Source organism: Protopterus annectens, chromosome 6.part0 (assembly GCF_019279795.1).
Source record: "Protopterus annectens isolate FY-2018-M chromosome 6.part0, PAN1.0, whole genome shotgun sequence".
Classification (NCBI taxonomy): Eukaryota; Metazoa; Chordata; order Ceratodontiformes; family Protopteridae; genus Protopterus; species Protopterus annectens.
In genome coordinates this window covers 1,196,442,194-1,196,461,397 of record NC_056737.1, presented here as the reverse complement: position 1 = coordinate 1,196,461,397, position 19,204 = coordinate 1,196,442,194, and the positions used below count along the sequence as shown (strand labels likewise).

General features: G+C 39.2%; 1 long non-coding RNA gene across 1 annotated transcript in view; it reads left to right on the top strand.

The window, feature by feature from the left end:
* LOC122804102 overlaps window positions 1-18,436 on the top strand; it is a 91,768-nt gene extending 73,332 nt beyond the window's left edge. The window contains exon 3 of the long non-coding RNA XR_006365179.1: window positions 18,320-18,436. This is a non-coding gene — a long non-coding RNA (uncharacterized LOC122804102). The remainder of the gene's footprint in view (window positions 1-18,319) is intronic.
* The last annotated feature ends 768 nt before the right edge of the window (window positions 18,437-19,204 follow it).

Genomic DNA, 19,204 nt, shown 5'->3' with positions numbered 1-19,204 from the left:
CCATTCCAGCCAGAGAGTTTCTTCAGACTCTGGGATTCATGGCCTCTTCTATTCCACTGCCTCCCTCTTGCCAGAGTTCCTATTACGAGATTGAAAACCCATTTAGGCAAATACGAATATGCTGACCCCTATTGCGCGAACTACAGGAATCTCGAACGTCCAAAATCACGAATTCCAGAATGTCGATTTGTTTTGTTTGGCCCATCTGCGGTAGAGTTCCATAAGGTAAGTGTGCAATAGATAGGACTTTAGGGTTAGGATTTAGGTTAAGGTAAGTGCATAGATAGGTAATGTATGTAAGACTTAGTGTAGTGTTAGATGTAGGGTTTTATTAAGTGTATGTATGTGTATTATTTATTTTGTTTGGGTGTATGTCTGTAGGGGAAGTGTGCGGTAGTTACAGACCTTAGGGTTAGGGAGGGGTTAAGGATAGTGCATAGATAGTTGTGTATGTGGGGTTTCGTGTATTGTTGGAAATATGGTTTTGTTAAATGTATTTATGTGGATTATTTATTTTGTTTGGGTGTAGGTCTGTAGTGGAAGTGTGTAGTAGTTACAGACCTTAGGGTTAGGGATAGTGCATAGTTAGCTGTGTATATGGGGTTTAGTGTAGGGTTAAAGTAGGGTTTTGGTGCTTTACTTTAGGTTAGAAGTAGGGTATGATTAGTGTATGTATGTGTTTTATTTATTTTGTTTGGGTAGGTACTATGTAGCGGGTGGTGGGGTTGGCCAACTATGATAGTTCACTATTTTATTTTTCATGGTTTAGTGCATTTGGGATTTTTACAGTTCGTGGTACAGGGGTCGATGTTTAGGTATTCGAGTAAAGGGTTTTTCGATCTCATAATATACACCCCTCTTGCCATACTGCATATGTGGAAGCTTCAGTGGCACATCAAGTTGGTTTGACTGCAGCATTGCCAACCTCTGAAGTTCAGTGTACCTCTCCCTCCTTGTCTAAAGAAGGAATTCATGTGATGGATTCAACAGTTTGCTGTCAATCCAAACCTGCCCTTTCAGCCTTTGGTCCATTCTCAAGAACTGTTCGCTGATGCCTCAGACATGGGGTGGGTGGCTTCATGTGGTCACCTGAAAGTTCAGGGTCTCTGCTTTCCCAAAAGAAGTCAGACCAAATCAGCATCAAAGAGATGAGGGCTCTAATTCTGGCCCTTCAAGCTTTTCATCCCATGTTCTCCCCAGGCCCCTTGAAGGTGTACACAGATAACACTACAGTGATGTGGTATGTCAACAAGCAGGGAGGCACAAAACCTTACCTCCTCTGCAGAATTGTTGTTGTAGTTGTTGTACCTATTATTAACATATTGGGGAGGGCCATTCTTGTTGGCATTTGCCCGGATTCTATTGCTACATCTCAGGCCTTGTCCTTCTAGGTCGTCATTACCAATTACAGTATCTTGTCCACTTAAGGATGATTGAGGGTCAAGTCTCTCGTTGTTTTCATCATTCAAGTTAGTGGTACATGAAGCGCTTAATTTAATATAAGCCAAATTATTCCTGTACGAGAGTCTGTCCCTTACTAGTTTTTTGTTCTTATTCATTTTGATTATTAATATGTTAATAATAGGTACAACAACTACAACAACAATTCTAACAATAGTCATTTTTTAGGTACACGGAACTCGAAATTCCAACAGAAGCATTGGAACAACCCTCGGAAGTAGTGATACCAACAGCTTCTGAATATGGACTTGAAACTATTATGGTTGACACTGACCAAATTACTGAACTATTTGGTCCTGAGAGTACCACAAAAAATGACTTATATAATAACAAATTAGAAATATTAACTAATAAAAAAGGAGATTTTATTATTTATAACTTCTCAAGTATCTCACTAGACCCTTGCTTGATTGAATTGCTAGCATATGGGAACACTTTTGTCCCTACAAGGAACTGTAATCTTCCTAAAACAATTATTGATTCAAAGTGCTACGTCAGGAAGCTCAATCTTAAAACTATTTTTGGTAACAGTACTACTATCAATGAATCTAAGCTGAAACTAGCAAGCACTTTTAACCCTCCCCTACACATGAGCTTAGCCCTTTTTGAGAAAGCATGTGAGGTGGACATCAGGCATTTACACACTGAACATACAACCAAGAAAAAGTATTTAGATTATAATACTACAGCTGAACAAATGAGTTGTCTTAAACATTTATGTTCCTCAGACACTAGAGTGGTAAAGCCTGACAAAGGAGGAGGGTTGGTTATTTTCGATAACCATGACTATATAGAAAAAATGGAAAACATACTAACTAGTACAGCTTATAACTTGTCTTCAATGAATGAATTGAATATATCGAAAACAAGGATCAGAGGGTACTTTAGAGACATGTTCATTAGTGGCAAGATCAATCTAGAAACATACAACTATATTGACATCAATATGTCTAAAAATCCTGTGATTTTCGGTATCCCGAAAATTCACAAGAATTTACATGATCCACCAATGCGGGCATTAATTGACAGTCGTCTATCAATAACCTACCCCTGCGCACAACTAGTTGAAAACATCTTGTCAAAATACTTGAAATTGATTCCAAGTATATGCAAAGATTCATGGACCTTTCTCTATAATATTAACAACACTGAGTTCGACAAATCTTTAAACTTCCTTACAGTCGACGAAGTCGACCTCTACACATACATACCACACTTAGAGGCAGTAGAATGGATTTCCTTAATACTTAGCGAACTTGGAGCTTCAAGAAAAGAGATTGATATTGTCTCTGAACTTCTTGACATCATTTTAACATCAAATTACTTTACTTTTAATAGCAAAGTATACTTACAGAGACAAGGTATAGCGATGGGTTCACCATGTGGTGCAACCGTCGCTAACCTTTTCATGGCATATTGGGAAAAGAATTATATTTTTAAAAACACATCTATAATGGAGAAAATAAGATTTTACACTAGATACCTAGATGATGTGTTTATTTTACTTAAAGGCAATGCAAAAGATGCATCTAATTTGATTGAATTGATGAATAATTCTACTGCCTTTTTGAAATTTACATTCACTTTTTCACTGACGGAAATAGACTATCTAGATGTGAAACTAAGTAAAGATATAGAAAATTTGGAATACTTTTCTACAATCTATAGAAAACCTACCTACTGCAAGTCTTTTTTGCATTTCAAAAGCTCACACCTTTTCAGGCAAAAAAGAGCTATAATTAAGGGGCAGTTAATAAGAGCAGCCAGGATGTGCAGTAGGGAGAGTGAATTTGTGAATGAATGTAATATCTTAAGAGATATGTTCATGAATAGAGACTACCCACTAACAATGTTCTTAGAACTTTTAGATGAAGTTAACACCAAGCGAACTAATAGATATTATCTTCCACTACTTAGTAGTAAAACCTCAGAAGTAGAGACACTAAACTTCTCCCTTGTAACAAGTGAGCAGGAACAAGGTATGATGAACAACAGTAATGGAAGAAACTGTATTAAATTAGATAATTCTTTTACCAGTTTCATTTTCACTTTCAGTAGGAACTCTCACGATATTCAATATATCTTAACTAAGAACTGGTACTTCATCTTAAATAATGAAGAATTGTTGGAAAAACTAGGAGAAAGGCCTAGTTTTGTTTACAAACGTGGGAATAACCTAAAATCTATTCTAGAGAACAATAAAGGGTTAAATAACAACACAAATTCTAAAGGGTGTGCACAATGTGGGTTTTGTAAATATTGTCAATTTGTAAAAACTTGTAATTCTTTTATGATTAATAATAAGAAATACTACATTCGTTATAAACTTAATTGTACATCTAAATCTATAGTTTATTTAGCCCTATGTAATTGCTGTGATGCATATTATGTAGGGAAAACGGACCGAAAGTTACGTGACAGGATTTATGAACATTTGTACGCAATTAGAACTAAGAAATGTGAAAACGCCCTTGCAAAACACTGTACTAAGTATGAGGGACATAGTTTCAGTTTTCTTGCTATTGATGAAGTACCACAAACTATGAAGGGAGGACCAGTTAGCCTTATACTAGAAACTCGAGAAAGTACAGTTTTGTACCTACCATAAATGTAGATGTTCGAAGATCCACATTGCTGCAGTCCTTACACTTGTGTAGTCCGCTGTCCTCGGTCGGCCCGAATATCAAAGTATAAGGCTGACGTCGGTCAAGGCGCATTTGACTGACATCAGGACGTCAGGGTACAAATGCGCATGACCGACGTCATATCCTCAGTCTTTTCTTGCCCCAGATGTCAGAAGACCCTAAAAATAAAGGTCAAAAACCAAAAGACAGCAAACCAACAACCAACCATCCTAGCACTAAACATATGTACAATATATACAATAAATAATATACACCCAAATGACCACCCAACCCACACAACCGCCTCTAACTACAGAGGGAAGGAGGGAGGTAAATTGGACTGCAGCAATGTGGATCTTCGAACATCTACATTTATGGTAGGTACAAAACTGTACTATGTTCTTCATCTCACATTGCTGCAGTCCTTACACTTGGGTAGAATCCCAAAGCAGAGGTAAGGGAGGATGGCCAAATTATAAGGAAGCAGGAGCTGCCAAAATGCCCTGCAAAACAGCAGTGGCAAAACCAGCCCTGGATTTAGAGTAAAGTGGTAGGTGATAATGCCTGGAAAAAGTATGCACTGAACTCCAAGTAGCTGCCTCCAAAATATCCTTAGTTGCCACCCCTCTCAAAAAGCTGTTGAAGTGGCAGTAGCCCTAGTGGAATGAGGCCTAATCCCAGCTGGAACTTCCTTGCCATGATGGGAATAACAGAAAGCAATGCAAAACCCAATCCACTTAGAAATAGTTTGTTTTGACACAGGCTTGCCCTGAGAACTCAAAGCAAAAGAAACAAATAACTGCTGAGACTGCCTGAACCCTTTAGTTCTGTCCAAATAATAACGCAACTGCCTGTGTACATCTAAAGTGTGCAAAATCTTTTCCCCTTTATTTTGGGGATTTGCATAAAAGGTAGGCAAATGAATAGTTTGGTTTAAAGCCACACTAGAAACCACTTTAGGCATAAAGGAAGGATTAGTACGTAAAGATACCCTATCCTTATGGAAAATCAAGAAAGGTTCAACTGCCATAAGGGCCTGCAACTCAGAAACCCTTCTTGCAGAGGTAATAGCCAACAAAAAAGCAGTCTTCCATGATAAAAACTTTAATTCAGCAGTAGCTGCAGGCTCAAAAGGTTGTAGAGTGAGTTTCTCCAACACAAAATTGAGATCCCAAGCGGGAGTAGGAGCTCTTCGTGGGGGTCTTATATTCTTTGCCCCTCTAAGAAATTGCTTGAACAAAGGATGAGAAAACAATGGTGGGTCACAATCATAGAGAGCCGAAATTGCTGCAGCATGAACCTTAATAGAAGAGAAGGACAAACCTTTGTCCAGTAACTCAGTAAGATATTGAAGAGCCACACTTAAATTAGGCTCAGAAACATCAAAATCCTTTGCTGCACTCCAAAATAAAAATCTCTTCCATTTTTCTTCTACACTTTCCTTGTACTAGGCCTTCTAGCTTCCAAAAATAACATTCAAAACTTGTTGTGGAAGTGGAGGCCTACTATGGTTCAAAACAGAATATGCCAGGCTGTTAGGTGCAGAGAGTGAAGCTTGACATCCTGAGCACAACAGGTGTGTGTGAATCGTGAGCAAAGGCCATGGAGGCCATGGAGGCTTCCGTACCAGGCTCCTCAGTAATGGGTACCAATGCTGTCGAGGCCAATCTGGAGCTATTAAAATCATCCTTGGCTTGTCTTGTCTGGCCTTTAGTAGTACCTTTGGGAGGAGAGGCAGAGGGCCCAAGGCATACACATGAAGATTGCTCCAATTGAAAGAGCAAGAGCATCCACTCCAAGCTGTGGGATGAAACCTTTTTGTGCAAAACTTTGGCAGCTGGTGGTTTAGTGGGGAAGCGAACAGATCTATGTCTGGAGTTCCCCATGACACTGTCAATTTCTGAAATACATGAGGATCCAATTTCCACTCGTGGGGATCCATAATTTGTCTGCTCAACACATCTGCTAAGGAGTTCTGTGCTGCAGAAACCTTGCCTGAAGATATTTTAGCTTTAAACTGAGAGCAGTCTCAAAACAAATCAAATCATTGCCATAGAGAGGAAGAATGTGTTCATCCTGCTTGTTGATGTGTACCACATGACAGTTGTGTTGTCTGTTAGAATCAACACCTGCCCTGGAAGAAGTAAACTCCTTGAAGGCTATTAATGCAAACTGGACTGCTAACATCTCTTTCAAGAGTGATATGTAGATTGTTGTAGTCTGGCTGCACTTGTGTTGTGTATCACTTTCCATTCAGATGAGCTCCCCAAGCTTTGTCTGAGGCATCTATCGTCGTTAGGATCTTAGCCTCTGGCGGGTCACAGAGAGTCCCTTGTTTAGGTGACATTCCTGAGAGCCCACAAAATTCCTTTTGAATGCAAGGTATTATTGGAATGACAGTGTCCAAATCCTGGCAGTGCTGTGTCCATACATTTTGAGATACCATTGTAGCTTCCTCATATGCAGTTTGGCATTGGGAAGCACCAGAATACAAGATGCCATGAACCCTAAGGCTTGAAGGACTGTCCTTGCAGTCAGCCGGACTGATGAGACAACTGATGAAAGTAAAGGGAAAGATTCTTTTGTTTGTCCGGGGTCAAAAGGCCATCTGGGATGCTGTATTCAGTCTCACACCCAGAAAGCACATGTCTTGAGAGGGTACTAGACTGGACTTTATTTCGTTCACAGAATACCCCAGGCATCTTAGCACTGCTATCACATAACCCAAATGATGAAGAAGCTCGTCCCTTCCTTGAGCCAGAATTAGGCAATCGTCCAAATAAGGATAAATCTGTATTCCTTTTAACCTGAGGAAAGCTATCACTGGAGCCAGAACCTTCGTGAACACTCTGGGCAGTAGATAAGCCAAAGGGCAATGCAGAGAACTGATAATGAGAAGTCCCAGCTCAAACGCAGATACTTCCTGCAACTCCGTCTGATAGGAACATGAAGATAAGCCTCCTTGAGATCTAAAGTTACCATCCAATGATCTTTGCCCAGCAGAGGTAAAAGCTGCTGTAGCGTCAACATTTTGAACTTGGAAATGTCCAGATAAGTGTTGAGGATAGATAAGTCCAAAATTGGTCTCCACGTGTTCCCTTTCTTTGAGTGCGAGGAACAGGCGAGAATAAAATCCTAGGCCCACTTCTGGCAGAGGGACCGGCTGAATGGCCCCTAGTTGGAGTAACAGAGAAATTTGCTTGTGAGCCTCTATTCTTTGTGGAGGAGGAACGTCTGGCATGCCTTTGAAAGGAGGTAAGGTATGGAAATAAAACCTGTAACCGTGGTGTATGATATCCAATACCCATCTGTCTTGGGTAATTAAACTCCAATTTTCTTTGAAAAGTGCCAACCTTCCTCCCAAAGGTGCTGCCAGACGAGAAGGCTCTGGCAGCTGAAAAGGTAGGTCATTGGATCTGTTTACGAAAGGACTGACCCCTGCCCTCACCTGAAGACTGTGCAGGAGAACTCCCTGTTCGAGGCCTGAAAGAACCCTGAGCTCTGCCTCTACCACGTCTAGATCTACCCCTAGACTGGGAATCATAAGAAGGATACATCCACCCCTTAGTAGGCCAATTTCTACTAAACTTTGGAGGCTGAACCTGCAAAAAATCTTTAACAGTCTGCATAGACTTAGCCTTGTCTTCCATTTTCTTTAAAACTGTCTCAACAGGAGAACCAAACAACACATCAGATTGTAAAGGAGCATCTAAAATCCTTGTTTTAACATGGTTAGATAAATTCTGATCCCTCAGCCAGGCGTGCCTGCGAAGAACTGACCCAGTGGCAGCCACCCTAGACGAGGCCTGTACAGCATCAAAACCACATTGCAAAGAATGCTTACCCACCTGTTCAGAAACATGTACTAAATCTTGCAATTCTTTACAATCAATACCTTCCGCCAGAGCATCAACCTTAGACTTCAATTGTGAAAGGAGATAGTTTTGGTATTTTAACATGTGAAACTGGCAATTCAAAGCCCTCATAGCTAGAGTGGAAGAAGTATAAACTTTCTTTCCCCATCTATCCAAAGCTTTGGCCTCTTTGTCTGAAGGAACCGGATTCTTGACAACAGAAGCCTTAACACCTTTAGGGCCCTGACTAACAGTTTCTGGGTCTGCCCTAGGACTCTTAAAAAGATACTTATGAGCTTCAGGCACCCTGTAATATCTATCAGGTTTAACAGGAGCAGGAGGCAAAGAATCAGGATTAAGTGAAGCCTCTGCAAAAACATCTTCCACCACATCTAAAACAGGAGGTATAGCCAAAGGCCTATGCTGGGGTAAAAACAAAAATTTCCTAAGCCTTTTCCTGGAATCAGAGAAGTCCTGGCCTTCCCACTTAAAATGCTCCCTCATAGAATGAAGAGTTTCTGAAAAGAAAAATCCTCAGGAGGAGAAGCAGAAGGAGTAGAATCATCCACATCAGAGTCAGAATAAGGAGAATACTCCTGCAAGTCTTCAGCCGAAGACTCTGAAACATCTGAAGCCTGCTCAAAACTCCCTGGCTCAGGCTCCACCCTAGGTCTCTTATCAGGAGGGGCAAAGAACCCTAATCAAAGTAATCAAATCTTCTGCCATTTTAAGCATATGCTTCTTGGGCACAGTTCCTGAAGAACTAGGGGTGACACCAACTGAAGCTAAACCTGGCCTGCCCCTGGGAGAAGCCTTGGCAACAGAAGGAGAGGGCCTAACCACCTTAGGAAGGGAGGGGAGTAAAGTAACCTGAGAAGCCCCTTCAGCCTGACCTGCCTCCTGAGAGGCCACATCCTGCAATAACAAAGTCTCACCCTGGGAACCCAAAGAAATCTCCGGTGGAACCACCGGCTCCACCGACACCTCTAAAGAACCGGCGTCTGGTACAGACGGTTCTTCCAGCCTAGGCTTAACTGCTTTGTCCTTGCGCTTCAAGAAGAAGCGGGCGTCGGAGCATCCGAAAGGCATTTTATAATTGCACCGCTTCCCAAAGACTAACCTGGCACAATCCAACCTTCTCTTTATAGTGCGTTTATTAAATCTAGCACAAGAGCGACAGCCAACAACGTCGTGCTCAGGCCCTAAACAAGGAATACACAAAGTATGATAATCTCTATGCGGTATCTGTTTCCCACAAGAAATGCAATTATTCACTTTTCTGACATCCGGTAAACCACTGAGGCAAGAAAAACTAAAATAATCCCCAACGGGTACTTAGCCAACTTTGACTCGGTCTGAAACTCAAAACGAAAAATCTCAGAACGCCAACCTGCACTTGCAATGCTGCTTCTGCATCGGACCATGCGGCAAAAAAGACTGAGGATATGACGTCGGTCATGCGCATTTGTACCCTGACGTCCTGATGTCAGTCAAATGCGCCTTGACCGACGTCAGCCTTATACTTTGATATTCGGGCAGACCGAGGACAGCGGACTACTCAAGTGTAAGGACTGCAGCAATGTGAGATGAAGAACATCTAGAATGGCAACTCCTGTTGAACTCCTTTTGCGTTCCAGGGTTGAATGACCATTGTAATATTTCTTGTATTCTAAAGATGAGGAATTATATGAGATGATGTTAGACTATAAATAGATTTTTAACTACTTTGATAAAGGTTTTATTTTCATCATTTTTTATACACACATTTTCTAAATATTAAAAACTTTCCTATACTCAATAAATCAATATATATTGGTATAGGTTATGTATACTAGTTCTTATAATTGATTGTTCTTTATGATTACTAGTTTTTTCTATTATATTTTTGCTGCTTATTTTACTTAGTTATGGTCTTGTATAGACTATATTAGATAATTGAATTATACTAGGTATTTATGAGTAGTAATACATTAAATTCAAGGTAACTTGTATTTTGTTTATTATGTTGCTACACTTAGCTTATGGTTAATATACTTCTTGGTCAAGGTTTTGTATTGATGACTTTCTTACACACTAGTTCACTTTAGATAATAGAACTATGCAGACATCTACGTGTAATAACTTACCAAATTGAAGACAAATACATAAGCTTTTGGTATGTGCATTTTCATTTCTGAATGTTAATTTATTTTTACTTATTTGTACCTATATTATCAATTATATTTGAGTGTTGAATTAGTTGCTTTTAATAGTATTGAAGTAGGTTATATGAACAGTATTTAAACAAAGTTGTTGATGTAGTTTTAAATGCATTTGTTTATTTTTAGTGAATATGGATTTACACATTGGTGTTTGACGTGCGTACAGCCTGGCTTTGATGCACTGTTTCTTTAATTTAGTTAATCACTAAGCCACGCTGTGCACGTATTATTTATAAAGAAGCAGGCGGTCTTTTTAAATTTGTTTTGTTCTGAAGAAGCCGTAGTTTTAACCACGGCGAAAACGCTCTTTTTTTGATTAATAAATAGCGTTCAACTAAAGTTTGGAGTAAAGCTTCTTGGATTACTTTCACATTCACAGCGGACTGGAAACACGTTCATTGGATACTACTTTGTATTACTGTGCTTCTTTGCCCTGGCTTCAGGATAAATAGGTCTTGGCGTTTTGGTTTTGTTCATTTTTACATGATGTTATATAAAGCACTCACCTATGTGAATGTCTGTTTTACTGAGAAACATGTCCATCTCTTATTTCTGTTCATCTTCTGTCCATATGCTTCCCTGTGACTCTGGTGGCTCTTAAATTTTCTCTCATGTTTATGGTTGCCAAGTCTTCTTCTAGTGAGTCAAAAGACTGCATGCCATCTTAAAATATGATTTTTAGGTTATCTGGGTAAATTAACTTAAATCTCCATCCCCTTCTCCTCCACTACTGGAGTGTACTCAGCCAGCCTTTTAATGGTGGCTGTTGGGAAGTCTAAATTTATGAATACAATCGCTTTTCCACAATGAAGTTTTTGCCCTGATTTCCATGGTTTGGCCAATAATATAAGCTGAAAGTTAAACTAATATCAGGTGTTGTGGGGGTGCCACTTGAAATTTGGTGTCCAAGTAAGTTTTTCACATGCAGTTCATCTTTTGGTGTATTTCCCAATGTGCCAACTGTTTTTATGAAGCCTTTATAGACTCTCCCTTCCATACCGTCTGGAACTCAAGTGATTCACAGTTTTTTTATCTCACCCTCCCTTCCTGATCCATCAACATGGTTGCCATTAACTCAAGTCTTGCTTCAGAAGCTAGCAGTCTGGCCTTAAGCTATTGATTTTCTTGAACCAGTCCCTGTATCATATCAGAGTTCTCATTTACACCCTCCATAACTTCATCCATTGTTCTGTTACTGTGTCTTATATAGTTAATGATTGATTCATTCATCTATTTCATTTCCATAAATATGTATTTTAGCATTACTTCATCAGTCTTGCTTATAACTATGGCAGTTAGTTCCCTTGGCCCCTCCATGTTTAACTCAGTGGATATCACTCCATCTGTCAGCATATTTCTTTTTTCTGCTTGTTTTTCCCCTTTATTTGCATTTAAAATATTGGGCTGTGTTTACTTGAGGTTTTCCGCTTTAATTCTTCTACTATTGACTTTTTTGATTATTCAGTTTAGAGTACTACTACAATTTCTGTCTCGGCTTGTGAGCCATGGAGAGAATCTGGTGTTTGGGTCTTTACCATACTGCAAGTATCAAATAATGTATTTCTTAATTCAATGTATCAATCTGAAGCAGAACTGATTCAATGTATTAATCTGAAGCAGAACTATTCTGTTCCCTTGTTTCCCATTACAATGTTGCTATTATCTCTCTAATCTTGAATAGAATATTTTCTTTCCATTGCACCTTCTTGGAACTGAAATGTCTTATTTGGATGTAAGCCAAGTCAGCATTATTTTCACTAGTATTCTGACATGAAGTGGAGACTATGGCCTCTTCTTTTTTAAATAAGGTTGCAGGTTTCTTCCCTTCGTCTAGCTGATCATCTGTGGAACATAACTCATGAGAATAATTTTCTTCTTGTAGTCACACTTTCTCTTCTTCATAGTCATCTTAGTTTCTTTAACTTAAAATGAAGCTTCTGTTTCTGCTTTGATGCAACAGGGGAAAGCTTAAAACTCAGCTTAAGTTCTCCTTTTACCTTTTAATATACAATTTATTTCTATTAAGCCTGGTGGATTTCTTTGAAAGTGTGACCAAGGCCACTGATGATAGCAAGTCTGTGCACACAACATACCTCAACTTAGCAAAAGGTTTTGACACAATCCCACATTCAGGCATTACCGATAAACAGCAAACTGAATGTAAACCCCTTCATTGTAAGATGGGTTGCCAACTGGCTCACAAACCAGACAAACACTGTTACCAGTGGGTTGCCACAGGGGTCAGTGCTGGGCCCCCTACTGTTTGGTATATACTTCTCAAAAGTTAAGGTTAAAACTAAAGGGTTGTGGCTGACCAAGTTTGCAGACAACTGCAGACTAGGTGTAATCATTGAATCCCTAAATGATGTCAGTATACTCCAGGATGGTCTCATGCAGACCAGTGGCTGGTGTATTAGTCATGGTCTCAAACTGAATGCAAGGAAATGCACCATCATTCCCCTTCAGCACAAAGAATGTCCCTTCACACTATCAAATCAATAACAATACTGTAAGTATCCATGAAGTAGTAAGGGATCTGGGATCACAGGTTGACTGTGGCCTGAACTTTGACCACCACGTGTCTATCATTGTAAGGAAAGCTTTCCATGTAGCTCACTTGATTAGTAAAAACATAACCTCAAAAGCAAAAGAAGTTAACCCCCCCATACTCAGCACTTATCTGGCCCAAAATTGAATATAACGCCTCATTCGGTGTGTACCATACTAAGCGCCTACAACAATTAGAGACACCTCAGAGGTTTCTAACAAAGAAGATCAAGGGCCTCCACATGTGCCTTACACTGACCAACTAAAATCCCTGTCACTATACTGCGTATCATATAGACTTCTTAGGGGAGACGTATGCTTGATCTACAGAGCAAACCAAGACCCAAACCTAATGAACTTACTGCATATCCATAAATCAAATAGGTCTAGGGCTACACATTCTAGGGACTTAAATATAGCCTGTGACTTTAATAGGATATTCTAGAGGGACAGATTTATGTCCCAGCAACTGCCACATCTTTGCACCAGGCTACCAATTCATGTCAAACAGAGCACGTCTATGACACCGTTCAAGAGGAACCTGGATGAGTGGATGGGGCACCATAAATTCTTACCAGGGTTAGCACCCAGAACCCTCCTGGACATGGGCAGTTATCATTAAATGAAATCCTGGATATTGACTAGTACCGCTACAGTATTACACTGGGTTTAAACAGGTAGGCTTAAAATTACCTCTGGATCGATAGCCTAGTAATCCTCTATGATCCTAGTTATCTATCTTTTCCTCGGCTTCCACTCCTGTTTCCCTTAGTTTATTCTATGGGACCATGTATTTCTCGCAATACCCATTTTCTTAACACATTACAGCAGAGTGAAATCTCCAGGTACTTCAGCAGTTACAATCTAACTGATACCTCTAGGCATTTAATAATTCCTGTTCATATTCGCATCAGTAATGTTAAACCATGCTACATACAAGCTGTTGAAAGATTTCTTCTCAAAGCTTACATGATGTGCAACACAACTGCATTGATATTAGGTGCTGCTTAAGAAATATCAAATGTTGTTCATATACCATTTATTTATATTGGAACAATGTTCATATTTTTCTAAATATTTCAATAATCAAGTAATACAGACAAAACTGCTTAGCCTTATATGAGAGTTCACAGATCAATGAATAAAATGCATGGAGCTTGAATGGTTATCAATATTGTATAAGCTCTTTACAAAATATTACAAAATGAATATTTACTGCATTTATTACAATCTAAAGATCACTACCACTTTAAAGATATGTTTATGTGGAACAGTTTGCCATTTACATTTCTTTAATAACCCTTATGACTCCAGTGATATGAACACTTGTTTGAAATGTGTGGCTGTAACCTGATTTTGTAAAAACCTCAGAGTGTAGACATTGGGAGTTAAGAGTACAAACCTCCAGAGCTCCACTGGAGTGAGTGTGTTAAGTTAGTAGGTAGCACCCTATTACAATATTATCTAGAATTTTATTTACATTATTTACATGAGGTTCTAGCTCCAATTTCAAAATATGTTATGAGCCACCCATTTGTGATTCTATTAGTCTGCTCATATCAAGTGTCTAGTTGTGAAATGTAAGTGACTGAGACTTGGGAGAAGCTCCAGGCCTGGCCAGTATTTCATCTTTCATTTTTTTCAGTAGTTATGTGCATCAACATTCTTAAAGTCCGGGTATGCATTTACTGAGTTCCTGGTCAAATGTGAGGAAAGTACCCAGGGCACTCAGTTTGGGGACTGCTTTGTCAAGCTGCCTGTTTCAAATGCTACTAGGCATACTTCCATGCCCTCTTTCATTCTAAGTTTATTAAAAGCTGAACCAATTTTTGGTGGCCTTTGTGACATGATGATTGGGTTAATGCAACTGATAGCTACTGGTCGAGGTTGAGCAGGCGTTAATCAGTGTCTGTGCATCTTTCCGGGAAAGTTGTTTGAAGAGCTGTACTGTAGTAGTGTTCACTAAAGCCTCATCAGTGTTCACTAAAGCCTTATCAGTGTTCGCTAAAGCCTCATCAGGGTTTACTAAAGCCTCATCAGGGTTCACTAAAGCCTTGTCAGTGTTCACCACAGCCTCAGATGCATTGTTCACTTTGAAGAGAATATAACCTATGCAATTTTTGTACACCATTTTTTTTTTTTACTTTATAGAAGAGTTACAACAACAGAACATGACTTCTCCAAACAACCTCCTTTCTCCCAAGGACCCTCTTTGGCACAGCAAATCCTTGTATGTGCACAAGAGTAGTGATGCTTCTCACACAATGTACCACACAAGGTCAGATGAGCCACATAAAAGGTCAGTTTAATTATCAGTAATTAGCCTTCTGCTGAGGTGGGCAGGGCTGCATCAGGACTCAGTACCAGGACACTTCCTGTTATGTATCAATTTCTCCAATGTTGAGATTAGGAATCAGGACCTTTGGTTAACTAGTTCTGCAGATGACTGAAAACTGTTCATTATTGTCAAATCTCCTTCTGATACTCATTCATTACAACATGATAGTAACATAGCAAGGGTGGGGCAAATGGGGTATATGGGCCGGGCACAAGTGGTTAAGGGGCACAATCCAGAAGTGCTGTTTCTGTAGTCTTCTTTCTGTACCATCATTTCTGAATGCTAGTACAGAAAGCAACGTGTGAACTTTTTATCTTGTCCTTCCAATGATGAACTGTGGCATGGAGGGTCATGGGTCTGGGGTGGGGAGGGGTGCTACTTCATGGACCATCCCAAGGTGTTGGTTGAACCAGTTATGCCTCTGCAGCAAACACTAACCCTAATAAACAACTAGCATATGGACAAGGAAGTTAAATTAGATAAAAAAGTGTAATATCACTTATGATAAACAGGTTTCTCCCTTAATGCACAATATAGGGGATAGCCCACTCCAGTATGATGATGTAGTCTGGAGTCCTGTAATCTAGGTTGACAATCCTATTTCCTCTGACCACCACATGGTAACAGTAGTAAGAATATCCTTCTATTTATGACAACTAATATTTAAATGCATATATCAATGAGGTTCAAATAAGTTATCACCCTTCTGTATTCAATCCTAAATAGTCCAATTATTGATAAAATGCATTTTTAGGATGTACCTTTCTAGACATATTATGTACCTGGAAGGACCACAGAAGTTCTTAACCAAGAAGATTGTTGACTTAAAATCCCTGAGATACTTATGAAAGGCTTGAAGTGATATCTATTTACATTGTTTCTTATAGGCTTTTGTGGAGTGAGTCGTGCTTTGCAAGTTACCACATTAAGGACCCCACCATCCTCTTTGATGTCCTGTATTTTCTCAAATCAAATAATTCCACAAATACCAGAATAGGGATTTAAATCTCCAGCAATATATAAAATGCAGAGGAAAAACAAATTGATTACCCAAATGCTTACCCCACCTCTGGAACAGACTTCCCCTGAAAGTTATACAAAGTGACACCCCAGCATCCTTCAAAGGAAACTTTAGGTGACTGAATGGATGCCCATAAATTTAGTAAAGGACTGAACTGCTTTGCTGTTCCTGAAAAGGAGAATACAGTAAGAGGAATTCTATGGACAAAGATTAAATGGTTTTGTGATGCAGACACCTTGTATTTCCTATAATCCCTTTATGGCATTGCTAATTTCTTTTCCAAAGTTCTGTTAAATAATTTCAGTATCCCAGAATGCCCAGTGTTTTCCTCAAACTAGCTAATAAACAGCTAGTATTTACAAGTGTCAGTTAACTTTCTGTTATATCCAAGAGGGTTCTCTTTACGTAACAACAGCTCCTGGTCCTTTTCCAGATTTCAGAAACATCTTACAGACTGCCTTCATCTTTCATCTGTAGCTCTCTTCATGAGAAACCTTTATAGAGACTAGTACTGGCCCAAAGATCAGGAACTCTGATCTCCTTCTGATATAGTGGCTATGATATATCTCAAGAGGGCCCTTTTCCCTAGTTGTCATTTATAACCTCCCTCTCTGGTTTTCCTGTCTGATCTGTATTTCTTTCACCTGACATATCTTATGCTAAAACATCCCCTACTCGACACAGGCCCACGATGACTAGTGTACTTTCCATGCTCAGTAACCACACCATAGATATCCCTACCCGACCCAGCCCCACGATGACTAGTGTATTCTCCATGTTAAATTATCACACCATACTACATTGCCTTTACTACTTAAGCAGAGCCTGAGACAGGTTGGGCTGTGCTATAATATAAGTAGAAGTTTTATACATGGTTAATGACAAAAACAGAGAAACACTGACATAACTTCAAGTGTGTCCATGTGTTGGAGGACTGGTTGAGGCCCTGCATAGCGACCTGTCCTTGCTGCAGGTATACCTCTGTAACTATGATATAATGCATTTCTCTAGGTACCCTTGGTATGGCTGTCTCTGAAATCCCATAGCACTCATATTCAGGCTGTTTACTGTATTTATCTATGTACATCTTACCAGTAACCTGCTTGGTTTTCAGTATGTTATATACCTCTGTAACTATAATATAATGCATTTCTCTAGGTACCCTTAGTATGGCTGTGTCTGAAATCCGTTAGCACTCATATTCCTGCTGTTTACTATATTTATCTATGTACTGCGGACCAGTAACCTACTTGGTTTTCAGTATGTGCTATACCTCTGTAACTATGATATAATGCATTTCTCTAGGTACCCTTAGTATGGCTGTCTCTGAAATCCCTTAGCACTCATATTCAGGGTGTTTACTGTATTTATCTATGTACTGCACACCAGTAACCTGCTTGGTTTTCAGTATGTTATATACCTCTGTAACTATGATATAATGCATTTCTCTAGGTACCCTTAGTATGGCTGTCTCTGAAATCCATTAGCACTCATATTCCTGCTGTTTACTATATTTATCTATGTACTGCACACCAGTAACCTGCTTGGTTTTCAGTATGTTATATACCTCTGTAACTATGATATAATGAATTTATGTTATATACCCCTGTAACTATTATATAATGCATTTCGCTGTCTCTGAAATCCCTTAGCACTCATATTCAGGCTTTTTACTATATTTATCTATGTACTGCACACCAGTAACCTGCTTGGTTTTCAGTATGTTATATACCTCTGTAACTATGATATAATGCATTAGCACTTATATTCATACTGTTTACTGTATTTATCTATGTTAGCACTTATATTCATACTGTTTACTATATTTATCTATGTACTGCACACCAGTAACCTGCTTGGTTTTCAGTATGTTATATACCTCTGTAACTATTATATAATGCATTTTTAGCACTCATATTCAGGCTGTTTACTATATTTATCTATGTACTGCACACCAGCAGCCATGTTGTGCAGTTGTTTCTGGATCAGGACTTGTTCTTTTCCTGTACTTCAGTGTGTGTTGGACCTCTCTGTATAGTTCACATCTCTGAATCTAATCCTAAGTTTCTATCTTTAATGATACATTTGTTTTACCAGAATTGCAAAATTACACCTTATTTTCATAACTACGTCTTCACTATCACAATAACCTTCGGTATGAGTTTATTGTACAATTCTGACAATTGTTAAAGTCTGAACTTTTTAAACTTGTTGACCTCAAGGTTTATCTCATAATATGTGTCAATAAATTATATATTTTGTACTTCTTGCAGTTATGGGAACTATGTGGAAGGAGTTCCAAAACCTGCAAACTTCACCCCTGCCTTCAAATTACCTAAAACATTGCAGTATAGTTTGAAGAAAAAAGTGGGATATGGATCTGCTTCTGTGTACACGTAAGTTTTCAATAAGATGCTAAAAGCTTTGGTTTATTATTTTTTTTTGTGAATTGCACTGACATAAATGTTCTTCAGGAGGGGCTGACATAGACAAACAACTGGTGTCAGAGCCATGGAATAAAACTAAATGCCAAGAAATGCATAATAGTGTCCTTCCGGAAGTCATCCACCCCTGGTAGCTATCATATTGACAACACACCCCTTAGAGTTGACCCAGTAGTTAGGGACTTAGGGACAGACATACTTAGTAATCTAGCCTTTGACTATCATATATCTACAGTAGTGAGGAAATCATTTTATGTTGTGCAACTTATAAACAAAGGTATGTCATCTAAATCCAAGGAAATCTTTGTTTCACTGTATTCGGCATTCATCAGACCTATCATTGAGTACAATACCCCCTTTGCTATGTACTGAACCAGGCAGATCCAACAATTGGAACATCCAAAGAGTTTTCTCACTAAAAGAATACAGGGCTTAAATAAAATGTCCTGTGCAGACTGTCTCAAGGCTCTATCCCTGTATTCTGTCTCCTACAGGCTTTTGAGGGGAGATCTATGCCTGACATGCAAGGCATTGTCAGACCTTACTCTGATGGACCTTCTGCATATCCGCAAAACAAACAGCACCAGAATTACTCATTCCAAAGACTTAAACCTTGCCCGTGATATAAATAGGAGCTGCTGGAGAGACAGGTATGTATCCTAGTGACTACCCCATCTATGGAACAGGCTCCCCATCCATGTGAAGCAGAGCTCC